The sequence below is a fragment of the Lampris incognitus genome, chromosome 18 (assembly GCF_029633865.1).
Source record: "Lampris incognitus isolate fLamInc1 chromosome 18, fLamInc1.hap2, whole genome shotgun sequence".
Classification (NCBI taxonomy): Eukaryota; Metazoa; Chordata; class Actinopteri; order Lampriformes; family Lampridae; genus Lampris; species Lampris incognitus.
In genome coordinates this window covers 28,169,624-28,178,254 of record NC_079228.1, presented here as the reverse complement: position 1 = coordinate 28,178,254, position 8,631 = coordinate 28,169,624, and the positions used below count along the sequence as shown (strand labels likewise).

Sequence of the window (8,631 nt, the reverse complement as noted above, 5' to 3'; positions counted from 1 at the left end):
TTAGACAAGTGCTCCGCTTTATGGTAGTGATGTACAAAGCAGTTCTTTTCAGTGTACTGAATCATTAGAATCAGTTCATTAAAAAGATTTGTTCAAAAGCTTCATTAACCGAATCGTTCAGCGCTTGACCAGCGCTCCGACTGCGTAGTCCCACTCACTGAAGTGAAAAATGGCCGAATGTTCGGTTCAGCTCGCTAACTAGTGAACTGAGAATGGATGTGTTCTGGCTGCTTTAGTCAGGGGACGTGTACTTCTGGTGCCGCTGAGCCGGGGAGGAGGGGCCAACTTGGAATGCTGTGTTTACAAAGCGCAACCGACAAATCCTACTCATTCTACCATAAACCAATATTTGTTTTTGTTTTTGAATGGTGATTTATGGATTATGGAATTTTCTTTTCTTTTGCATCAAAGATGGAACATGAATATTTTGAGTAAGTGATCCTCTTGCACAAAAGAAACAGCTCCCCACATGTTGCAGAATATACACAGTACACCTGTAGTTTGTGCCAGTACTGTTTTGGTAAGGGTAATTTGATTTGACCAACTGTAAATGCTGAACATGCAAAATGCATTTTATTTGCACTGGAAAATATTTGGATGTGTTTAAAGAGAAAAATGAATATTTGTGGAATTCAAATTTCTGTGGTTCTTTCCCCCCCCCCCCCTTTCTCCCCCCAATCATACTCGGCCGATTACCCGACTCTTCTGAGCCATCCCGGTCGTTACTCCACCTCCTCCACCATACCAGTGAGGGCTGCAGACTACCACATCCTTCCTCCAATACATGTGGAGTCGCCAGCTGCTTCTTTTTATTTGACAGTGAGGAGTTTCACCAGGGGGACGTAGCATGTGAGAGGACCACGCTACCCCCCCCCCCCCCCCCAGTTCCTCCTTCCCCCTGAACAGGCGCCCCGACCGACCAGAGGAGGCGCTAGTGCAGCGACCAGGACACATACCCAAATCTGGCTTCCCACCTGCAAACACGGCCAATTGTGTCTGTAGGGATGCCCGACCGAGCCGGAGGTAACACAGGGATTCAAATCAGCGATCCCCATGTTGGCAGGCAACAGAATAGAGTGCCACACCACCCGGAATCCATTTTTAAGTACCAGGCGCAATATTTTCAATTTTCAGATTAGACTACAGTTTTTGTAATCCAATGGATTTTGTTACTAATTACAAAAATTGCTATGTAATTTGTATTTAGTAACTGACTACATTTCAAAGTAATCTGACCTAAAATAAAATTAGTAAAATGGGGACACTGTTAAAATATATAAATACCAAGAACTGCGTAAACACTGCAACATCTTTTTTTTTTTAAGAAATGTATTTAAAGGAATCTGTTATATTGGGTATATTGGGAGAAGGATGCTCGGTGGCGCGGGTGGAGTAGCGACCGGGATGGCTCTGAAGAGTGGGTTAATTGGCCGGGTTTGATTGGGGAGAGAAGGCCATTGGCCGCCCTTTTCCAGTCAGACCAGCTCACAAATCTCGCTGCTGTGTTTGCACATTGCTGTATTTCACCCAGCAGATATGGCAGTTTTGTTTTTTTGTTATTAGTCATGTTTTCAAAATCTTTTTGGGTGTTTGCAATCTGTGTGTAGTACCAGTGTGTATTCTCTGTTCACGGCCAAAAAAAAATCCAGTTTGCTCTGGTTTTCAGATGATTCTTTCCGGGGTGTCAAATGGTTTTCATTTTGTTTTCTTATAATTTGGTTTTTAATAGGGTTTCTATCTGGGGGCTCTGCTTTTGTTTGTAAGCAGAGTCCCAGAACCAGTTGGCGTAGGGGGTCCCTCTCTAGAGCCTCTCTGTAGGTGAAGGCTTTGTTATGGAGCGTGTCAGAGTTACTTAATTTTAGGTGATTGTAAAATGTAAATGCCCTCTTTTGAATTTTGATCATTAGTGGGTATCATCACAATTCTGCTCTGCATGCTTTATTTGGTGTTTTCCATTGGACGGGGGGGAATGGGTTTGCAGAATCCTGGATGAAGAATCTCAACTTGGTGTTTGTCCCATTTTGTAAATTCTTGGTTTGCGAGTGGACCCCACACCTTGTGACCATAAAGGGAAATGGGTTCTATAAGAGAGTATAATATTTTAAGCCAGGTTTGAATTGGGATGTCCAACTTGATGTTGTTTGTGGTGCTGATGTTTAGGCTGAGGTAGGTATAGTGTTTTCATGTTCTAGAGCAATCCTACCTAGAAAGAATTTATATTTGTGGTTCTGGAGGCTGGGTCTTTTTCTGAATATCATAATCCCCCCCCTTTTTTTTCTTCCCAATTGTATCTGACCAATTACCCCACTCTTGCGAACCTTCCTGGTCACTGCTCCACCCCCTCTGCCAATCTGGGGAGGGCTGCAGACTACCACATGCTTCCTCTGATACATGTGGAGTCATCAGCCACTTCTTTTCACCTGACAGTGAGGAGTTTCGCCAGGGGGACGTAGCGTGTGGGAGGGTCACGCTATTCCCCCCAGTACCCCCCTCCCGAACAGGCGCCCCGACCGACCAGAGGAGGCGCTAGTGCAGCAACCAGGACACATACCCACATCCGGCTTCCCACCCGCAGACACGGCCAATTGTGTCTGTAGGGACGCCCGACCAAGCTGGAGGCAACATGAGGATTTCAATCGGGATCCCCATGTTGGCAGGCAATGGAATACACCACTATGCTACCCGGACGCCCCAATAATTTTTGTCTTGATTAGATTCACTGTCAAGGCCCAGGTCTGGAAGAACTGGTGCAGGTGCTGTCGTAGCAGTTGTTTGGTTGGCGACAGGCACACCAGATCATCTGCAAGCAGTAGGCATTTGACCTCTGTGTCTGCTGAGATGATGTCAGGCGCTGCAGACTGTTCTAATGCGCTCGCCAGTTCATTGATATATATGCTGAAGAGGGTTGAGGTCAAGTTGCATCCCTGTCTGACACCCCAGGTTTGGGGAAAGAAGTCTGTGTGTTTTTTGCTTATTTTGACAGCACAATTGTTGTTTGTGTACATTGAGTTTATGATGTCATAGGTTTCCCCCCCCCAACACCACCACTTTCCAACAAAGATTTGTACAGGCTTGAAGGCTTTTTTTTTTTAATCAACAAAGCAGGATTACAATTTGTTTTTGTTTATTTGGTTGTCAATTAGGGTGTTGAGGGTGAAGATTATGGTCTGTTGTATGATAATTTGGTAAAAAGCCAATTTGGGATTTGCTCAGGACATTGTTTTCAGTAAAGAAACGTAGGAGTCTATGGTGGATGATCATACAGAGGATGTTCCCGATGTTGCTGTTGACACAGATCCCACGGTGGATATTTGGGTCAAATTTATCTCCACTTTTGTGGAGCAGCATAATCGGTGCTTGGTTCTAAACACTGGGGAAGAACCCAGGACCAAGGACTATGTTAAAGTTTTAGTACAGCAAATTGGAATTTGGGGTCTATGAATTTTATCATTTCATTTAGGATGCCATCAACACCACAGGCCTTCTTGGTTTTGAGTGTTTGTTTTGTCTTGCAGTTCTTTTAGTGTAATTGAGGAGTCTTTTATTTTTAACCCTAAATTATGTAGTTTATCTTGTATGTGCTTTTGCCATTTATTCTTGTCTATTGGAGCAAAGAGATTGGAGAAGCGGTTTAACAGAGAAAAATAAACAGCCAAAAGTCTCTCTCTCTCACCCTAAAATATAATCTTTCTCACTTCCACCCATCATCCATCTCTCCCTGATCTTTCTCGCTCTCCCTCTGTGTCTCTCTTCCTGCAGTGTTAGTGGAGGCTTATGCTGAGCAGTATGTGGGTCAGCTCCCTGTATCTCACACTGTGAGTCAACTGATCTCTTTTCACGGTGACTGGCCTTAAATGGCCCGACGTGCGGTTGCGGCTGTCGGCCTTCCCAGTGGCTGCACGCCACCCTCCCTGCTCTGCCGCCGACACGTTTTCCTTGATGTGCACGCTCTTACGCAAGCGTGCCTGCAAGCGTATGCTCCATGAACCCCTCATGGGTGCTCACGTGAACATGGGTGCGTGCGCATACATGTGCCCGCTCGCTGACACAATTACACAGACATGTGACCGACCCCTCCCCTCGAGCGCCTCACAATAGCAAGAGGCCCAGTGGCACAAAGGGGATCTGCTCAGAGTGAACCTCCCTGTCTCTCCCTCTCTTGCTTTCACTCTCCAAAATCTGACTCACCAAGAAAACACACAGCACATTAAGTTCCTGCGAAAGGGTGATAGAAGTGTTCTGACAATAAACAGTTCTTTGAAATCAGACATTCACCGGTTGGCTGTGTTAAAAGGGGTGTGTCAAGGCGGGGAGTGAAGTGTGAATCCGTCACCTTGCTCCAGGGTTGTGTGCGACTTCTGTGACTGCAGGCACTTGTGCTAAGTTCCCCTCGCTCCCTCCTGCCACTCTTTATCCATCCCTTTATCCATCTCACACCACCAGAGTCAATCAAACAGCCAGTCAGTCAATCAGCCAGCCAGCTAGTCAGCCAGTAAGTACGTCAGTTAGTTAATTAGTTGTTCAGCCAGCCAATTTATCAGTCAGTTAGTAAGCGAGGCAGTCATTCAGTTAGCTATTCAATCAGCCAGCCAGCCACTCAATCAGTCAGTCAATCAGCCAGCCAGCTAGTCAGTCAGTAAGTATGTCAGTCAGTTAATTAATTGTTCAGCCAGCCAATTCATCAGTTAGTACATAAGGCAGGCAGTCATTCCGATAGCTATTCAATCACTCATCAAGCCACTCAGTAAGTTAGTTAATAAGCCAGCCAGCTGGTTAGTCAGTACATATGTCAATCAGTAGATTAGTTGTTCTGCCAGTCAGTCAATCAACCAGCCAGCTGGTCAGTCAGTCAAGCAGTCAGCAAGTTGGTCAATCAGCCAGTCAGTCGGTCAGTCACTGCATAGGACTGTCAGTCAGTTAGTCACTGCATAAAGCAATCAGTCAGTCAGTCAGTCAGTCAGTCAGTCAGTCAGTCAGCCAGCCAGCCAGCCAGCCAGCCAGGTAGGTTGGTGAGGCAGGTAGGCAGTGAGGCAGGCCGGCCTCTTTCCGTGTGCTGCTGCTTAATGGCATCAGGTGCTGCTGTCTGCAGTGATTAGTGCTGGGGCTGGAGTAATGGGCTCTGATAACAGTAATGGATCGGCCCACAAACACTTAGCTCAGTTTACTCTCTCTAATGCCCCTCGTGGCCCGGCCCTCAGCAGCTGTCAGTCTGTCTGTTTGCCTGTCTGTTCGACAGTCAGTCGGTCGGTCTGTCTGTCCGTCTGTCTCTCTGCCTGCTTCTGTACATAGCTAAGGGAAGCCTGCAGCTTCCACAATGCAATGCTCTCATTTTCTCTGAGTCTCTCTTTGACCGCATATCCCTCTCTTCCTCTCACACTGATTTTCTTATTAATCACCTCCTTCCTCTCCATTTGCTTTGGCGCATGCATGTGCATACACGTTATCTCTCTGATATACTTATATTTCCCCTAAATCTACCTTAAGCTCTTTTTCACTCACTTATCCCAATTCCTCCCATTTGTTCTCCTTCTCTCTGTTTGTCTCCCCTCCCCCTCCCTGCCCCCAATCATCTCCCCATCCTCCATAGTTCTCCAAATCACGTTGCAAGGCCCATACCCCTCTCCTTCTCTCTCCCTTTAATAACTTCTGCGATTAGCTCTGTCCTTTTCCCTGCCCATTGATTCACACTTCTGTCACATCTTTGTTTCTCTCCCTCTTTCTCCCTTGTGTCCATTCTCTCTCTCTCTCTCATTCCCATTTCTTCTCTCTCTCGCTCCCTCTCCATTATGTCTCCTCCTCCTTCCATTGTGAGTTGGTTGAACAGGTGGCTTGTGGCAGGTTGTTGCTGTGCTCTGCTTGTTGGTCTGCAGGAGGCAGCCTGCTTGAGTGTGTGGTGTGTGTGTGTGTTTGTGTGTGTGTGTGTGTGTGTGTGTGTGTGTGTGTGTGTGTGTGTGTGTGTGTGTGTGTGTGTGTGTGTGTGTGTGCGTGTCTGTGTGTGTGCAAGCATGTGCACAACAATATACATGCACTTGTACATGTGCATCTGTGTTTATGTAAGCATCGCTGCATTTGTGAATGTGTTTGTGTGTAGGAGTGTGCGCCTTTCTGTCCTGTTCTAACCCGCAGTAATAGAGCAGGGAATAGGAGGGAAGCTAGGCCAGACCAGGTGATTAAGAAAAATCCTGCAAGATGGCTGTGCTGTGGTTGTCTGAGGCCTCCGCTGGGTAAACAGGAGGAATGCGGCGAGATGCATAAGAACCTAGTGGCTGCTGGTGAGGACAAGGACAGAGGACTTTATGATTGCAGGATAAACAGACGGGAGGGGAGTTTTCTAAGTGAAAACAGTCTGAACTACTCAGGGTGACTGGATTGTTGTAGGGATTACTGCACATGCATACATGCATGCACAGTAGAGCGCGGCTTGGGCTGCATAGTTTTGTCCGAACCCCACCCGAGCCCAAGAGCACAGTAACCGAGCCCGACTGGAACCCGATGCAGTTAATGTAAGATGACGCACTGAATTCGTGTTACCCTATCATGCAATTGTTGTTACCGTGGTTACAGCTTACACTATACACCTATGTTTTTTTCAGATAGTAAGCAACACTCCACCTGCATACCCACTTGGAGCCGTGGGGCCTCAATGTGCTAGACAGGCAGACAGGTGCTCCACAAGTAAACCCCAGGTGCCCTACACATGGTAACCATGGAAATGGCTCTCGTGCCCTTCTGTCTTTGGCACGATACCAGTACAATCATTACCTTCTTTATAGGCTATAGCAACATATTAAAATGTATCTTCTAGAAATATGTTAAGAAATAGTGTATAACTACAGAACATAACCACGAACTTCAAATTAGTGAAGTTAGTTAGTTTACTAGTGTGTTGAGTTGAGTTTAGTTGAGATGAGTTAGCTAGTTAGCTAGCTACTCACACATGGCAAGGATCATTGTCTCATCCACTTTGTGGGGGTGACACCCGAGGTATAAAAACGAGGTCCAGAAAGTAAATGTCCAAACCGTGTATTTGCTCCAACCATGTTACTAAACCAGCTGATTTCATTAACTAGTTTTCCCTACCTAGTTGAGGAGTGCTGTTGGCCAGAATCTGCTGGTGTAGTGCATGAGTGGAGCAAATACGTGGTTTGGACTTCTACTTTCTGGACCTGGTTTTTACACCTCTGGGTGACACTATGCATCGCAAAGAAAAAAATTCAAGACAATTCAACTCTGGAAGAGGGGGTGCGTGTGCGTGAGACGAGCACCACCGCGACAGTTTCACAGGATTGAGCCCACTCATCGCTCCGCCTGACAGATTGCCCGCGCCTCCCTACCCGCCCGTGTGTCTCTCATTGAAAATGAATTACTTAGGCGAGTCAATCGCTCCCCGTCTGAAAAGACTATTGCACTATGTTTTCCACTAAAAATAACTTGAGGCTGACGTGAACCTGAACATCATTTCCAAATTTTTGTCCGAACCCGACCCGACGGGTCCTGACATGCTCGGGTCGGGTATACCCCCTCTAATGCACAGACACCTGCTCACAACAACAGACTCCTGCACGCACTCACATACTGTCAAATCCACTGGAAAATGGTATAAGAAAAAAAAAACCCAAAACAAACTCAAACACACAGACACACACTGTCAAACAATCTTGAAAAAGGAACAAATTACCGCTGAAGTTCCACTGCCTGAAGGCAGGATCCATTTGACAAGTGTCTGATTTAGATGAGTGTGCGTGTGTGTGTGTGCAGTTGTGAATATGTGCTGTTGCGTATGTTCCTGAGCTTCTCTACGTTGATATGGTGCCTTGTGCATTTGTCTGTTTGCAAATAGTTCTCAGGGTTTATTTCTGATGACAAGGACCAGATGACTGTCGTGCATCGGGACAATTATTGAGATGATGTCACCTGAGCTATCATTAGAAAATACAGATCTGACATCCAACACATTCCTGTGATCATCGTTAGCTCAACTTTCTGGCTTCTAATGTACTGTTCAACGTGAGAAGTCCAACCCAGCTTACATGTTGTATTTTGAAATACTGTTAGTCCTTGTTAACACAATGCTAGGGTAGGAAGATGGGCGCTGGAGTGGAGGTTACAGCCCCACAGCTAGCAGCAACACCATTGTAGTGTCCTTGAGCAAGACACTGAACTTCCGCTGGCTCCAGGGGGCGCTATTCTGCAGCTGACCCTAGAATCTGACCTTCTGATGAAGGTGTAAAGCAAAAAGAGAATTACCCCCTCCCTTTGGTGTTTAGCTTTGACTGTCATTATTATCATTATTATTGCTACATACCTGGCAAAACCGACCCCCCTGCTGACGCCATTGGCATCCCTCAGTATCCGCGTGGAGATGACGTGGCCGAGGGGCTTCAGCATGTTCTCCAGTTCCTGTTCGTCCATGGACACTGGCAGGTTAGAGATGTACAGGTTGGTGGGGTCCTGCTCCTGTTGCTACAGAACAGAAGGAAGGGACGGAGGGAGAGAGAGAGACGGGGGGAGTGGAAAGGAAGGAAAAAGAGAATACTGTGTGAGAAATAATGCATCGACATCACTCATAAGAAATCTGAAATGATATATCAGCTCTGTGTCAGGAGCTTTCACATAACTCATAGCAAGGCT

General features: G+C 46.4%; 1 pseudogene; it reads right to left on the bottom strand.

The window, feature by feature from the left end:
• Positions 1 to 8,631, bottom strand: part of LOC130128399 (RNA-binding motif, single-stranded-interacting protein 3-like) — a 219,471-nt pseudogene that overhangs the window by 44,361 nt on the left and 166,479 nt on the right.